At 39.4% G+C, this 16,070-nt stretch overlaps 1 long non-coding RNA gene across 3 annotated transcripts in view; it reads right to left on the reverse strand.

The window, feature by feature from the left end:
- LOC121024754 (uncharacterized) overlaps positions 1 to 12,019 on the reverse strand; it is a 75,209-nt gene extending 63,190 nt beyond the window's left edge. For all 3 annotated transcript variants that reach the window (XR_005787805.1, XR_005787806.1, XR_005787807.1), the window contains exons 1-2: positions 11,524 to 12,019; positions 7,098 to 7,238 (exon numbers count right to left, since the gene is read on the reverse strand). This is a non-coding gene — a long non-coding RNA (uncharacterized LOC121024754). The remainder of the gene's footprint in view (positions 1 to 7,097; positions 7,239 to 11,523) is intronic.
- Positions 12,020 to 16,070: the final 4,051 nt, after the last annotated feature.

Raw genomic sequence — 16,070 nt, forward strand, 5'->3', positions numbered from 1 at the left:
TGATGCATAGGGGCACTTGTACCCCAATGTTCATAGCAGCAGTCTCAACACTAGCCCAATTATGGAAAGAACCTAAATGTCCATCAACTAATGAATGGATAAAGAAATTGTGGTTTATATACACAATGGAGTACTACGTGGCCATGAGAAAGAATGAAATATGGTCCTTTGTAGCAACGTGGATGGAACTGGAGAGTGTGATGCTAAGTGAAATAAGCCATGCAGAGTAAGACAGATACCATATGTTTTCACTCTGATGTGGATCCTGAGAAACTTAACAGAAACTCATGGGGGAGGAGACGGAAAAAAAAAAAAAAAGAGGTTAGAGTGGGAGAGAGCCAAAGCATAATAGACTCTTAAAAACTGAGAACAAACTGAGGGTTGATGGGGGGTGGGAGGGAGGGGAGGGTGGGGGATGGGTATTGAAGAGGGCACCTTTTGGGATGAGCACTGGGTGTTGTATGGAAACCAATTTGACAATAAATTTCATATATTAAAAAAATGGGAAGAAGACATTAATAGACAATTTTTCAAAGAAGACATACAGATGGCTAACAGACCCATGGGGAAAAAAAAGCTCAATATCACACATCATCAGGGAAATACAAATTAAAACCATGATGATGAGATATCACCTCACACCTGTCAGTATGACTAAAATTAAGAACACAGGAAACAACAGATATTGGGGAAGGTGTGGAGAAGGGAGAGCCCTCTTACACTGTTTATGGGAGTGCAAACTGGTGCAACCCCTCTGGAAAACAGTATACTGTTTCCTCAAATAGTTAAAAATAAAACTACCCTATGACCCAGCAATTCACCACTGGGTATTTCCCATAAGATACAAAAATACTGACCAAAGGGGCATGTGGACCCCGATATTTATAGCAGCATTATCACCATTAGCCAAATTACAGAAATATCCCAGATGCCCATCAACTGATGAATGGATAAATAAGATATGATAGGTGTATATACACATACATATACATACCAATGTATAATGGGGTATTACTCAGCCATGAAAAAGAATGAAATCTTGCCATTTGCAAAGAAGTGGATGGAGCTTGAGTGTGTTATGCTAAGCAAAATAAGTCAGTCAGAGAAAGACAGATATCATATGTGGATTTTAAGAAACAAAAGAGATGAACATAGGGGAAAGAAAAAAAAAGAGTGGGAAGCAAATCATAACAGACTCGGTTTTCTTTTTTTTAACTATTTATTTATTTTTGAGAGAGCTCCAGTGACAGAGAGGCAGAAAGAGAGGGGTAAATATGATCCAAACTGGGCTCTGCACTGACAGCAGGGAGCCCAATGTAGGGCTCAAACTTGCGAACCATGAGATCATGACCTGAGCTGAAGTTGGACGCTCAACTGACTGAGCCAGCAGGCGCCCCAAGAGACTCTTAAGTATAGAGAAAAAACTGAGGGGATATGGGCAGGGGGATGGGCTAAATGGGTGAGGGGTGTTAAGGAGGGCACTTGTGATGAGCACTATGTCTTATATGTAAGTGTTGAATCACTAAACTATACTCCTGAAACTAATATTATACTATATGTTAATCAACTAGAATTTAAAATGAAACTTGAAACATTAAAAAAAAGATGCTCCACATCATATGTCACCAAAGAAATGCAAACTAAAACAAGAAACCACTACACACCTATTAGAATGACCAAAATCCAGAACACTGACAACACCAAAAGATGTCATGAATGTAGCACATAAGAATTCTCATTCATTGGTAATGGGAATACAAAATAGTACAGTCACCTTTGTAGACAGTTTGGCAGTTTCTTACAAAACTAAACATCCTCTTACCATGTGATCCAACAATCATGCTCCCCACTGTGTACTCAAAGGAGTTGAAAAGTTTTGTACTCACAAAAACCTGCACACAAATGTTTACAGCAGCTTTATTCATAATGGCCAAAACCTGAAATAATCCAAGATGTCCTTACAAAATAATGGATAAATAAACTGTGGTACATAAAGACAATGGAATATTTTCAGTGATAACAAGCAATGAAGAATCAAGGCATGAAAACACGGAAGAACCTTAAATACATGTTATTAGGTGTAAGAAGCGAATCTGAAAAAGCTACACACTATATGATTCCAACCATATGACATTTTGAAATAGGCAAAACTATGGTGACAGTAAAAGATCAGTGGTTGCCAGGGATTAGAGTGGGAAAAGCGATGAATTCATGAAACACAGAGGATTTTTAGGGCAGTGAAAGTACAGAGTACTTTCTGTGTAGATACAGATAGATACATATCATTATACACTTTCCAAACCCATAAAATGCACAACACCAAGAATGAACCATATAGTAAACTGTGGACTTTGGGTGATAATGACGTGTTAAAATAGCTTCACCAATGATAACAAATGTACTACTTTGATAATGGGAGAGGCTATGTATGTGCAGGGCAAGGCATATATGGGAAATCTCTATACTTTCCACTCAGTTTTGCTATGTGCCTAAAACTGCTCTATAAAATAACATCTATTTTAAAATAATATCTTAAAATATATATAATAAGTATTTACAGGCTGCATGCATTAAAATGGTCAAGAAACAATGGCTAACCAAGTGGCAATGAGCACTTCTAGTACCCTGATTGAACCCTCTAAAATCATTTCCCACTAAAAGGAACCAGGCTTCCTTGGAAAAATGGCTGATTCCAGGTCTGCGGTAGGAGTTGTATCAGATGAATTATGCCAAACTATATTACCAGAAAGCATGTTAAATAAGCCTCAGAAGCCAGTGGTATCTGGGTGGCTCAGTCAGTTAAGTGTCTAACTCTTAATTTTGGCTCAGGTCATGATCTCACAGTCATGAGATTAAGCTGTAAGATTGGAGCTGTATGCTGAGCATGGAGCCTGCTTGAGATTCTCTCTCTCCCTCTGTGCCTTTCCCCCACTCGTGCACTCTCTCTCTCTCTCAAAAATAAAAAAAAAAGAAAAAAAAGAAAAGAAAGGAAAAGACTCAAAAGTCAATCTGAAGGAACCTCCACTGGCCAAACATAGAACATTTTGAAGATCAAAATGATTCATGACCATAATGGATTAAAACATATCAAATATAAAGATCTATGAGTTCATGTTGACACTGTAACCAAAATGCAAAACAAAATAAAATGAACTCACTGCTCACCTTTGGAGGATTCTAGTGAAACAAATCATTATTTTGAAAAGTGGAAATAGGTGCGCCTGGGTGGCTCAGTCAGTTGAGCATCTGACTTTGGCTCAGGTCATGTTCTCACTGTCCCTGAGTTCGAGCCTCACATCGGGCTCTGTGCTGACAGCTCAGAGCCTGGAGCTTGCTTTGTATTCTGTGTCTCCCTCTCTCTCTTCCCCTGCCCCATTCATACTCTGTCTCTCTCTCTGTGTCAAAAATAAATAAACATTAAAAATAATAAAAAAAAAAGAAAAGTGGAAATACTGCAAAAGAATTACACATTCATCCTTCTCTTCATGTGCAAACCAAGCTCAGCACAACCTAAAGGTTAATTAGGTTAGGGTTTTTTTTCAATAAAAAAAATTTAGCTAATGAATGCAGAAGAAATCAGAATTAGAACACTATTTTGTAGTCTTTAATGAAATGCAGACCCAGACAACAATCTTCAAAAATTGTATAAACCATAAGGTGAAAAGCACATGGGTAATTTTATACTTAATGGATTAGGTTAAGAATACTCAAATTAAGTGATCAATCTTAGTGTCACAACAGGAGACAACTAGACAAAATCAGCTTCATGGTGTAATACTATAGAACTAAACAACACCACATCTAAGGTACTCTTGCAAAAAACCTGAATCTTAACAAGCCTCTAAACCTAATTATCAACTTAAAGTCAATAGAAAGGGGGCACCTAGATGGCTTAGTCGGTTAGGCATCCAACTCTTGATTTTGGCTTGGGTCATAATCTCAGGGTCGTGAGATTGAGCCCAACATTGAATTATGAGCTGGGTGTGGAGTCTGTTTTAGATTCTCTCTCTCCCTCTCCTTCTGCCCCTCTGCTGCTTGTGCTCTCTAAAAAAATAATAAATAAATAAACAAATAAGTAAGTAAGTAAATAAAGGCATAAATAAATAAAGGCAATGGGAGGAACCGGAGGAATATAACAAATAACACAATAAGGATATAATTAGCAAAACCCAAAATTTAAACTCCACAGGACAAATGATCCAGTTTTTTCAGCAAATAAATTAGAAGGTTAAGAAAATGGACCTTCTTTAGATTAAAAAAAAATTAAATATTTTAGAGACAGTTAAAGAAAAATTAAAACAGAGAAATTAAAGTTAAAATCAAAATGACATAACACTACATGCCCACCAGAATAACAAAATGAAAAAGGTGGAATATACCAAGTATTGTCGAAAATTTGGAAAAAGTGGAACTCTCACATACTGCTGGTAGGAACATAGACTGGAACAACCACTTGAAAAACTGCTTGGCACTGTCTGATGTACTCAACATATGCATACTCTATGACTTAGAAGTGCCACTCTTTGGTATATGTCCAAGAGAAATGAAAATATATATCCATCAAAAAATATGTAGAAGAACATTAATAGTACCATTACTCAAAATAAGTCAAAAATGTAAAAATACATAAATTCCCAAAACAGATACATATATTGTAAAATACCCACATAATGTACTACTTGCTATACAACCAATGAAAATTAAAAATCTAAAACTATGGACAATGATAATGTAAATATACTTTATGTTGACTGAAAGAAGCCAGACACAGAAAAGTACATGCTGCATGTATGATTCCAGGAATTTTTCTTCTAACCTCCCAATAGAGATTAGGGAAGGAGAGGATAATCAATACTCTATTTCTTTTTATTTGAAGAGACTCAGTGTCTTTGTATATTACTTGCAGGTTAACTTTAAAGAGAACATATCCTGTGAGCTCTTAAAGTGATTCACTACGTATAAGAACAAGGCTAGTGCTATATTTGATGTACAGAAAACTGAGTACCAGTCAAGAGACATACTTGGATCCATAGGCGAACCTAACCCACTAACTCTAGGTGACCCTGGGTGAAATACCACACCTCCTCTGGCCTCACCTATCAAGAGTGGTCACATCAGCCCTGCCTCCCATCCAACAAAGCCTAGAACACAGAGCAATGTGATTCCCATCTGAAAAGCACTTTGGGTTCATAAGAGGGAAAAAAAATTACCATGAAAGTCCAAGGAATTATTTTAACAGAATTTGTCTAATTCATAGTAATTTTCATGATTATTCTCTTTTTTATAATTATCACCTTTGATGAAGATTCTCTCCTGGACAAAACTCTAGGCATACTCCTCTTAGCACTCTTCTTGACTACACCTCAACCCTGGACAATTAAGTCTTGATCTAAACACTACCATAGTTTCTAACAGCTGAAGGCTGCATCTCTAAGATGAGCCTAAACCCCTTTAAAGTGATCGCCTGAGAAAACGCAAGGCTTCCAGAACAATTTACTGTTTGTTACAGCTAGCACCTGAAGATACGGCCCCTGCCTCCAGCCTCTGTGGGAGAATAGAAATCTAACTTGAATAAAGGCCAGTTAACAAACTCAGATGGGTTTCACCTGGATGAAACCTACTTCATTATTTTTGTAATTTTTCACTTCCTTGAATCTACTTAACTCCTACTCACTCCTCTCCCTATTCCCTCATGTTCCCTTTAAACTTCTCAGTCACCTCTAGACAAATTGAAGTTGAGATGAGTTCATACTGGACTCTTCCCTGTCGCAAAAGTATATTGCTGATTAAAATCTGTCCTTACCACTTTAACCAGGGTCTAGCTTTGTTCATCTTTGACACATTTTTTTTTGTCTATAATTACTACCTTTTCGTTTTTCTTAAATAAATACCATTTGGTACACTGCAAACGCCTACTGAAACATAGTTTCCACCCAAAGAGATACAGATGGTCCTGACCTAACATCACCCATAGTAGGCTGACATAGTGCAACAAATGTCTTTTTCTTCCTACCTAAGGGTACTGGTTAGGAATGTGGCTTCTGGAGACAGACCAGGTCCAAATCCTAGTTCTGTATGAGTCTGAATTCTTTTTCTTCACCTTACAGTCACTCGATTGCCTCATGTAGAAAACTGGGGTTGTGCGTTACTATAGAAGACACAGCAGTTTTAAATAAACATTGCTTTGAATTTTGGTCTTTACAAGAATAAATAGTCCACAATCCTATTATTTAAAAAATTCTGCAAAGACTTTGGGATACCTAGCTCTCTGTGATCTTTGGAGATTAAAAAACCTGTGCCTCAGTTTCCTCTTCTGTAAAATGGAAAATACAATCACCCCTATGTCATGGGTTATTGTTTTGAGGATTGAGTTAATACACTATTAGAACACTGCTGGGTGCACAGTAACAGCTCAAAAATGCTAGCTACTTTAAATACTTACAATATGATATTTATATAGTTTTATAGTCTGCATGTGTGTTTAATAAAGTGTAATAGTTTTACAACTAAATCCTATTCATTAAATGATCCATTTTGTAAATCGCTTTTACCATAACCACTTTTGCTTACCTAATTATCATGAGAATGTCTCAAAAGTGCATGGAACAACCGATCTCAGGAAACACCACCACCGTGTCTGCACTTGGCTGAACAAAAGCCAAGTGCTCATCCTTCATTCAGACTTATCATCATGTACCCCCACGCACAGCCACCTCAGGCCCCACCTGTCCTATCACCAACACATCCTGTCCAAGGCTATCCCTTGTCACTTGCACACTGTGGCAGTACTGGGTCAATCCACCCTCATCCCTCCCCTGGACTTCTGCAAGACTACATTTGGAGAAATCCTGACCTAAGCATCTGATGTTTGTGTACCATTAATTTTATGTCTCCCATTCAGAGTTCAATGATATCTGTGGTGTCTCTGTTAATGTAATTACTCAAAAGCACACTGGTCCTTCCCTCACACATATGACCACAGATTGCTTTCCCACATGGGATCACACTTAAATTTCATAATACTCCCAGGTGGTTGGGAGAATTGGGTACTGTTATCCTGTTGTATAGACAAGGCTGGTGGAAGCATAGTGACTTACCTAAAGTGTCCCAATGATGGGACCCTGATCTCTTCATTCTTGCTCTAGGAACCAGTCTAGCACACTCTACATCACACTTTGTTCTTCTCTATCGGTTCCTGTTTTCAGGGCTCAGAATTCACATGCCTGTCTGTTGTTCCACTAGAAAGGAAGAGTCAGGGGTTCAGACATCACATGGAATAGAACAGAAAGTGAAAGGAAGGGAAAACACATGAAACACAACAGCAGTTAGTGAGCTTGTGCTTGCCTGTCCCCACCCAGTTCACAGGAAGCTATGCAATGACGCTGTGCCTCTTCTCTACCTCCATCCCACAGCCTCCTTACACACACAGCAGTGACACTGAAGCTCTCACATCATGTGAATGGGGGCTCATCACTGCTTGCTGCTCCATGTCCAAATATTCTCTCTGGTAGTCCTGCTATCATGTTCATGTCAGAGGTAACATATTGACAGAGTGAAGAAGGCAAAATTGGAATGGAGAATTAGCACCCACTGAGAGCCTACTAGATGCCACACACCGGAGGTTGTTATTTTCAGACTTTTTCTCTTCAATTCCTCAAAATGATTATCTGAGGTGATTTCCCTTCTATAGATTAGAAGATAGCCTCAGGAGACAAAGTAAATGTTGAAAGAATTCTAAGCAGTTGTCAAATAGACATAGAAGTCAACTTGAAGGGGCTTCCATTGGCCAATTCTGAGACATTTAAGCATAAAAATAAATAACTGTAGTACCAAATGGTAACTCTTTCTGCAAAATAGAAATCTATTATTCATAGTGATGTAAATTTTAAAAACATATAAAACAGGGAGAAGAGAAATCTCTACTTTCAGTCAAATTTCAATGGATAATGCAGGAAGGAATGAGGAAATCAGAAAAGCAACACTTGACAACCATGTTACTAATAAGCAATTTGGGCTAGAATTATAAAACAATGCTCCATCTGCACCAAATCTCACAGCAGTCACAGAGTCACCATGGTAACCATGCTGGCCAACTAAAGCTGGAGAAAAAACAACCACTGTGATTTACTTCCTATTATATGCTAGGAAGTGAACAGGACTGACACAACCACAGTAAAGTAATTAACCTGAAGTATTCTTCACAATAAAGATTCCTGGCAGCTTCAGCAACATACACATACATACAAACATACATACTCATATATGTACATGCTCTCTCCTTCCCCTATCTCACCATTCAAGTACCCAGAATTCATCAATTCAAGGGACAAAAAAGAAAAACCCCACAATTTAACTGGTTCAATTCTAACCACACATAACTACTTCATTTTAGTGACTGATTTTTCTGGAGATGACCTGTAGAGTTGTCTCTGTGACATTTTTCTCCCTAGTTTCAGTACATTGCCAATGATGTCAAAAAGCTGATACAGAAACAGTCAAATGCATGTTATCCATCAGGTAACTTTTTCATCCTAGAGTGGTCTGTGCTTTCAACCAAAAAGATCCTGTAACAGTTATTATTAAATATTTGGCTGCTGACAGCTTAGTGAAAATAAAATAATTGGGAATAGTATTTATAAAACAATGTATTTTACAATAACATCAAAAAGTATGAAATAGTTATGGATCATCTGTCCACATATGTGCAAAGCTTGTTCACTGAACACTACAAAATATTGCTTAGAAAAATTAAAGACCTAAATGAATGGAGAGACAACTATCTTCACAGGTTGGAAGATTCAGTATTATTTCAATGTTACTTCTCCTTAAATACATCCATATATTCAATGCAATCCAAATAAAAATACTAGCAAATATTTTTAAAGAAATTGGCAGGCCAATTCTGAAGTTTATATGGAAATTCAGAGGATCTAGACCATGAAAAACAACTGAAAAAGAATCAAGTTGGAGGATGAACACTCTCAGATTTTAAGACTCATTTAAAACATATAGTAATCAAGCAGTATGGTATTAGAATCAAGGTAGACAAGTAGATTGAAGAAAAAGATTAAAGAGTCCAGAAACAGACCCACACATATATGGACAACTGATTTTTGAAAAGTGGGCAAAAACAATTTAGTGAAGAAATGGGAGTCTTATCAACAAATGGTACTAGGACAAGTGCATATCATATACACAAATATAAATTGTTACCCATGTATCACACTATATACAAAAGTCCACTCAAAATGGATCACAGACTTAAGTATATAACCTAAAGCTATCAATCTTTTAGAAGAAACATAGGAAAAAGTCCTTGTGACCTTGGATTAGGTGAAAATTTCATACAGGAGATACCAAAACTATAATCTGTAAGTGAAGTAATATATAAATTGGACTTCCTCCAAGTCAAAAACTGCTCTTCCTAAGACACTGTTAAAATAATTAAAAAACAAGGCGCTTATTGGCAGAATATACATGCAAATTACACATCTGACAAAGGACCTGTATCTAGAATATAGAAAATCTATAAAGTCAATTAGAAAAAAAAAACGACACTACAATAAAAAAATGGAGGAAAATTTTGAATAGACACTTCATCAAAGATGTAGAAATGGCAAAAAAAAAAAAAACACACATGAAAATATGCTCAACATCATTAGGGAATTGTAAATTAAAACTCTAATTTCATACCACTACATCCCCATGAGAATGGCTATAATTAAAAAGATTGACCATACCATTCATTAGCAGGGTTGTAGAGGACACTCCCATACACTGCTGGTGACAAGGGAAAAATGGTACAACCAGTTTGGTAGTTTCTTAACAATGTTAGTCTTACATCTACTACATGATCCAGCCATTGCATTCTTAAGTATATACTCTGGGGAAATACTAGAGAAAGAAACCATATTTCCATGCAAAAAGTTATACACAAATGTTCATTGGAGGTTTAATTAAAAAAAAACAAATTTCAAACAAATTGTAACATATCCATATACTGGGATGCTACTCATCAATTAAAAAAGTATAAACTATTTAGTCGCCTGGGTGGCTCAGTCAGTTAAGAGCCTGACTTCAGCTCAGGTCATGATCTCATGGTTCATGAGTTTGAGCCTCCCATCCCAATCCCTCCTTGGGATTCTTTCTCTCTGCCCCTCCCCACCACCTCAAAATAAATAAAGTTAAAAAAAGAGAATGAATTATTGATACATGCAAAAAAAAAAGGTAAATCTAAATAAATAGGCTCAGTGAACGAAGCCAGACCAAAACCAAAAAAGCAAAAAAACCCTTTATGATTCCATTTAAATAAAATTCTAGGACATGAAAATTAATCTACAGTGAGAGAAGATAAGTGCTTGCTTGGATACATAGTGGGCAGGGGGTGGGGTGGAGGCCAGGTAACAAAGAACTGAAACTGTTATATACTGGGAAAGTAAACATAACTATATTTAAGAGTACCTGGTTATTATAGGATATAAGGCTCAGTATAATAAGTATATAATAATAAAACACAGAAGTATTTTTTAAAATATAAATTCTTATAACTGACATGTTTAATATTTGTAAAATTTCTGGTTTCCTAAAATGTTTCATTATAAAATGGATAAAAACACAGCAGCCAGGGAACTATATTACATTCTCAAATTACTAGGAATACTTTAACCAAATGCATTTTTCAACACACATCTGTGAGAAATATGAGAATCACTGAATAATATTTACCCAGGGAGAACAACTTAGGTAAATTTATTCCAAATGCATGTTAAAGATCACATTCCTTCCTCAAGCTGGATAATTCAGTGCTTTCAGACAAAACACTTCCCTAAAATGAGCCTCAGGGGCTACTACAAACCATATAGCTACTGAAGGAATGACATTCCACCTGCTAAACCTCTTCTCTCAAGATGAGATCAACGCAGCTTGTCTACTTTTAGGCTAGTTTGTGAACTTCATAGGAGCTATTCTAAAACATGCTTTTGTTCATATCAATAAAGTCATTGATCCAGGCCTCATATTCCACCAGGAATGCAAGGTTTTGGGCTCTCCTGAGGACTGCTGCCCTTGAACCTGGAGTAGAAACTTCAGTAGCCATCAGGACTCAGATCCTCAAAACCTGCCTTCTTCAGGCACCTGATATGAGCTGGGCCGCTGATATGAAGAGCTCCACAGGAAAAGACAGATCCAGCTATCACAATCCCTTACTGGTGTGACTATGTGGCCAGTACCAAGCCAGGCACTAGGTTACTGACAATGACATACAACCAGGTCGTGGTCATAGCAACCACATGTTTTAATGGGCTTCTCACCAGAGCCTTTTTTCTCCTCTTTATCTCCTAACAACAAAATTGGAAAGGGATAAGAAATGGCCTGAATTCATGCAGGCATTTATGACCCCACAATAACCACAGGGCTATGGGTTTGCTCAGTCCAATTGCTGACTGTTCTCAGCGATCCTGAGTGAAGCATTCTCATATCCACTGTACAGAGGGGGGAAGCTGGTGCACAGAGAGGTTAAGTTACCTGTCTTAACCTCCCGCATCCTTGTCTTTAGAGGAAAGCAGCTCCAGGACACCCCAGCAGGAACACTTACACTCACTGGAGCTGGGAGGGACCACAATGGCTTTACATACAAGACAGCCGGGGCACTGAGCCCCAAATCGGGAAAAGCTGGATCTGGATTCTTCTGTCTCCTCACACTCCAAGGCGGTTCAGCCCCCTCAGCGGGACCCCACACTCTCAGCTGAGTCCCAAACTTCTGAGGTCGAGACCTGCTCTCCAAACCAGGGCTTATTAAAAATTCGTCACGGTCGCCCTATGACGTCAGGTTTCTATGGCAACTGCGAAGCATAGGCTTTTTTAGTCCATACTAGAAATGCTTCTGCAAGACTCACGCACCCCTTGGAATCTCGCTGAACGCAAAATACCTTTGCTCTTCAGGCCACCACAGGAGAAATCATAGTAATTAGAGGCTCTAGACTGAAACTAGGACAGTTGTCGGAACTTGGCCTAGGTTGATGGAACAAAGAATTCCCCTGCTGTGAGGATTTTTGTTTGCTTTAAAGAGACAGTAGGGGAGTATTATCAGTACATTCAGCCCCAGGGAAGTGTCCTAGCGTTCTTGAAGATGAGCTAGCACTGAGAGGGTGGGCACGTAAAATTCCACACCATGCTAAGCAGTTAACCATCTGTAGTGGAAAACTAAAAGATCATCTATAATCATGTGACTGAATGATCTAGATACATACACGAAATGTCATTTCAGCAATTTGAAATTATTTCAAGGAAGCAGGCCTAGAATATTATAGTAATTTAGTAGGCAGAAACTTAGTCAGTTGAACAGTACATTTATTTGTACTTGAGGATTCTGATCATTCATTCCTGATAATTTCTTCCATATGGAGCGGCATCGATACTTAACCAAAATACTTCTATCTTCTGTATATACCAGGCCTTGTCCCTTCAAACCTTTGGTGGTAAATTGCTCTTATGAAGCAAATTTTCTGCTCTTCCCTCAGGAGTGGGTCCTACAATTATCCCACAGCTCTTCTCCCCTTTCTGTGACTTGCTAGCTCTCAGCTATTTCTATGGTCTTGATCCAAAATGCTTGAGCTTTTAAGCCCCCACCCACCCACCATACATCCCTGCTCCACATCTGAGCTGTAAAACAACTAAAAATATGAAAAAAAATAATGAGGAGAACAATATATCAACTTTCTTATAAAAGTTGTATTAGAGAAAGGGCTTAGAATCTGCAGGAAAGACCTTTACTATTAATAAACCCCAGAGTTGGACACAGTTATCCACTCAGCAGTGCTGCATTGACACAATAGCAAAGGCCAAGGGCTGTAATGCTTATCTATCTGCTGTCTTGTCAAAGATCCCTGTCCACATGTATCCAAAAGAAGTTCCCTTTCAATAGACATTTTTATCTCTCAGGATTCTGTGGGTTAACTGGGCTCCACTGGGTATCTTTCTGCTCTATTTGGTATCTCCCACCTGGGGCTGCAGTCATCTGGAAGCTCCACTTAGCTGGAACATCCAAGAGAGCTCGCTCAACATGGATGATGATCCATGTGGCATCTGCTGGGGGGTTGGCTGAGGCTATTGACTGGAGCATCTTGGTTCTACCCCACAGAGCCCCCCATATGTAACATTGCCAAACTAAATTTAACTCATATATATTTGAATTTCAGATAAACAGCAAAAACTTTCTAGTGTAAATACATCTTATGCAATATTATTTTGTTTGTCTGAAATTCAAATTCAACTGGGCATCCTGTATGTTTATTTACTAAATCTGACAACTCTAGGGGACAAGCCTGTGAATCTGTAAGTTTAACAACCATCTGAGAAGACTCTTCCAATGGTGAAAGTCTGGGGAACACAAATAGATTGAAAATAGAGATAAGATCATAATACCTGGTATTGAGGAATGAAAGGGCAACAGATATTCACATATACCGTTGGTGTTAAATAGGGTATCTGTTTTCTGAGACCTGTATTATTATAACTTAATCATTTGAATGGCCTTTGATAGGGGAGAGAGGGAAGATGGCGGCGTAGGAGGACGCTGGGCTCACCGTGCATCCTGCTGATCACTTAGATTCCACCTACACCTGCCTAAATAACCCAGAAAACCGCCAGAGGAATAGCAGAACAGAGTCGCCGGAGCCAAGCGCAGACGAGAGGCCCACGGAAGAGGGTAGGAAGGGCGGCCAGGCGGTGTGTGCTCCACGGACTGGCAGGAAGGAGCCGGGGTGGAGGGGCGGCTCGCCAGCCAGGCAGAGCCCCCGAGTCTGGCTTGCAAAAAGCGGAGGGGCCTGACGGACTGTGTTCCGACAGCAAGCGCGACTTAGCGGCTGGAAGGTCATAAATTAACAGCTCTGCTCAGAAAGCGGGAAGGCTGGAGGACAAAGGGAAGGAGAGCTGCTGAGCCCCCGGACGACAGAGCTCAGTTTGGTGGGGAACAAAGGCGCTCGCCAGCGCCATCTCCCCCACCCATCCCCCAGCCAAAATCCCAAAGAGAACCAGTTCCTGCCAGGGAACTTGCTCCCTCTGCGCAAACACCCAACTCTGCGCTTCTGCGGAGCCAAACCTCCGGCAGCGGATCTGACTCCCTCCTGCTGCCACAGGGCCCCTCCTGAAGTGGATCACCTAAGGAGAAGCAAGCTAAGCCTGCCCCTCCTGCCCCTGTGCACATTGCCTACCCACCCCAGCTAAGACGCCAGATCCCCAGCATCACAAGCCTGGCAGTGTGCAAGTAGCCCAGACAGGCCACCCCACCCCACAGTGAATCCCGCCCCTAGGAGAGGGGAAGAGAAGGCACGCACCAGTCTGACTGTGGCCCCAGCGGTGGGCTGGGGGCAGACATCAGGTCTGACTGTGGCTCCGCCCACCAACTCCAGCTATACACCACAGCACAGGGAAAGTGCCCTGCAGGTCCTCACCACTCCAGGGACTATCCAAAATGACCAAGCGGAAGAATTCCCCTCAGAAGAATCTCCAGGAAATAACAACAGCTAATGATCTGATCAAAAAGGATTTAAATAATATAACAGAAAGTGAATTTAGAATAATAGTCATAAAATTAATCGCTGGGCTTGAAAACAGTATAGCTGACAGCAGACAATCTCTTGTTACAGAGATCAAGGGACTAAGGAACAGTCACGAGGAGCTGAAAAACGCTTTAAACGAAATGCATAACAAAATGGAAACCACCACGGCTCAGATTGAAGAGGCAGAGGAGAGAATAGGTGAACTAGAAGACAAAGTGATGGAAAAAGAGGAAGCTGAGAAAAAGAGAGAGAAAAAAATCCAGGAGTATGAGGGGAAAATTAGAGAACTAAGTGATACACTAAAAAGAAATAATCTACGCATAATTGGTATCCCAGAGGAGGAAGAGAGAGGGAAAGGTGCTGAAGGGGTACTTGAAGAAATAATAGCTGAGAACTTCCCTGAAGTGGGGAAGGAAAAAGGCATTGAAATCCAAGAGGCACAGAGAACTCCCTTCAGACGTAACTTGAATCGATCTTCTCCACGACATATCATAGTGAAACTGGCAAAATACAAGGATAAAGAGAAAATTCTGAAAGCAGCAAGGGGTAAACGTACCCTCACATATAAAGGGAGACCTATAAGACTCGTGACTGATCTCTCTTTTGAAACTTGGCAGGCCAGAAAGAGTTGGCACGAGATTTTCAGTGTGTTAGACAGAAAAAATATGCAGCCGAGAATCCTTTATCCAGCAAGCCTGTCATTTAGAATAGAAGGAGAGATAAAGGTCTTCCCAAACAAACAAAAACTGAAGGAATTTGTCACCACTAAACCAGCCCTACAAGAGATCCTAAGCAGACCCTGTGAAACAAAGTACCAGAGATATCACTACAAGCATAAAACATACAGACATCACAATGACTCTAAACCCATATCTTTCTATAATAACACTGAATGTAAATGGATTAAATGCGCCAACCAAAAGACAGAGGGTATCAGAATGGATAAAAAAACAAGACCCATCTATTTGCTGTCTACAAGAGACTCATTTTAGACCTGAGGACACCTTTAGATTGAGAGTGAGGGGATGGAGAACTATTTATCATGCTACTGGAAGCCAAAAGAAAGCTGGAGTAGCCATACTTATATCAGACAAACTAGACTTTAAATTAAAGGCTGTAACAAGAGATGAAGAAGGACATTATATAATAGTGACAGGGTCTATCCATCAGGAAGAGCTAACAATTATAAATGTCTATGCGCCGAATACCGGAGTGCCCAAATATATAAAACAATTACTCATAAACATAAGCAACCTTATTGATAAGAATGTGGTAATTGCAGGGGACTTTAATACCCCACTTACAGAAATGGATAGATCATTTAGACACACGGTCAATAAAGAAACAAGGGCCCTGAATGAGACATTGGATCAGATGGACTTGACAGATATATTTAGAACTCTGCATCCCAAAGCAACAGAATAGACTTTCGTCTCGAGTGCACATGGAAAATTCTCCAAGATAGATCATATACTGGGTCACAAAACAGCCCTTCATAAGTTCACAAGAATT

Source organism: Herpailurus yagouaroundi, unplaced genomic scaffold (genome assembly GCF_014898765.1).
Source record: "Herpailurus yagouaroundi ecotype Mexico unplaced genomic scaffold, PumYag 67080, whole genome shotgun sequence".
NCBI lineage: Eukaryota > Metazoa > Chordata > Mammalia > Carnivora > Felidae > Herpailurus > Herpailurus yagouaroundi.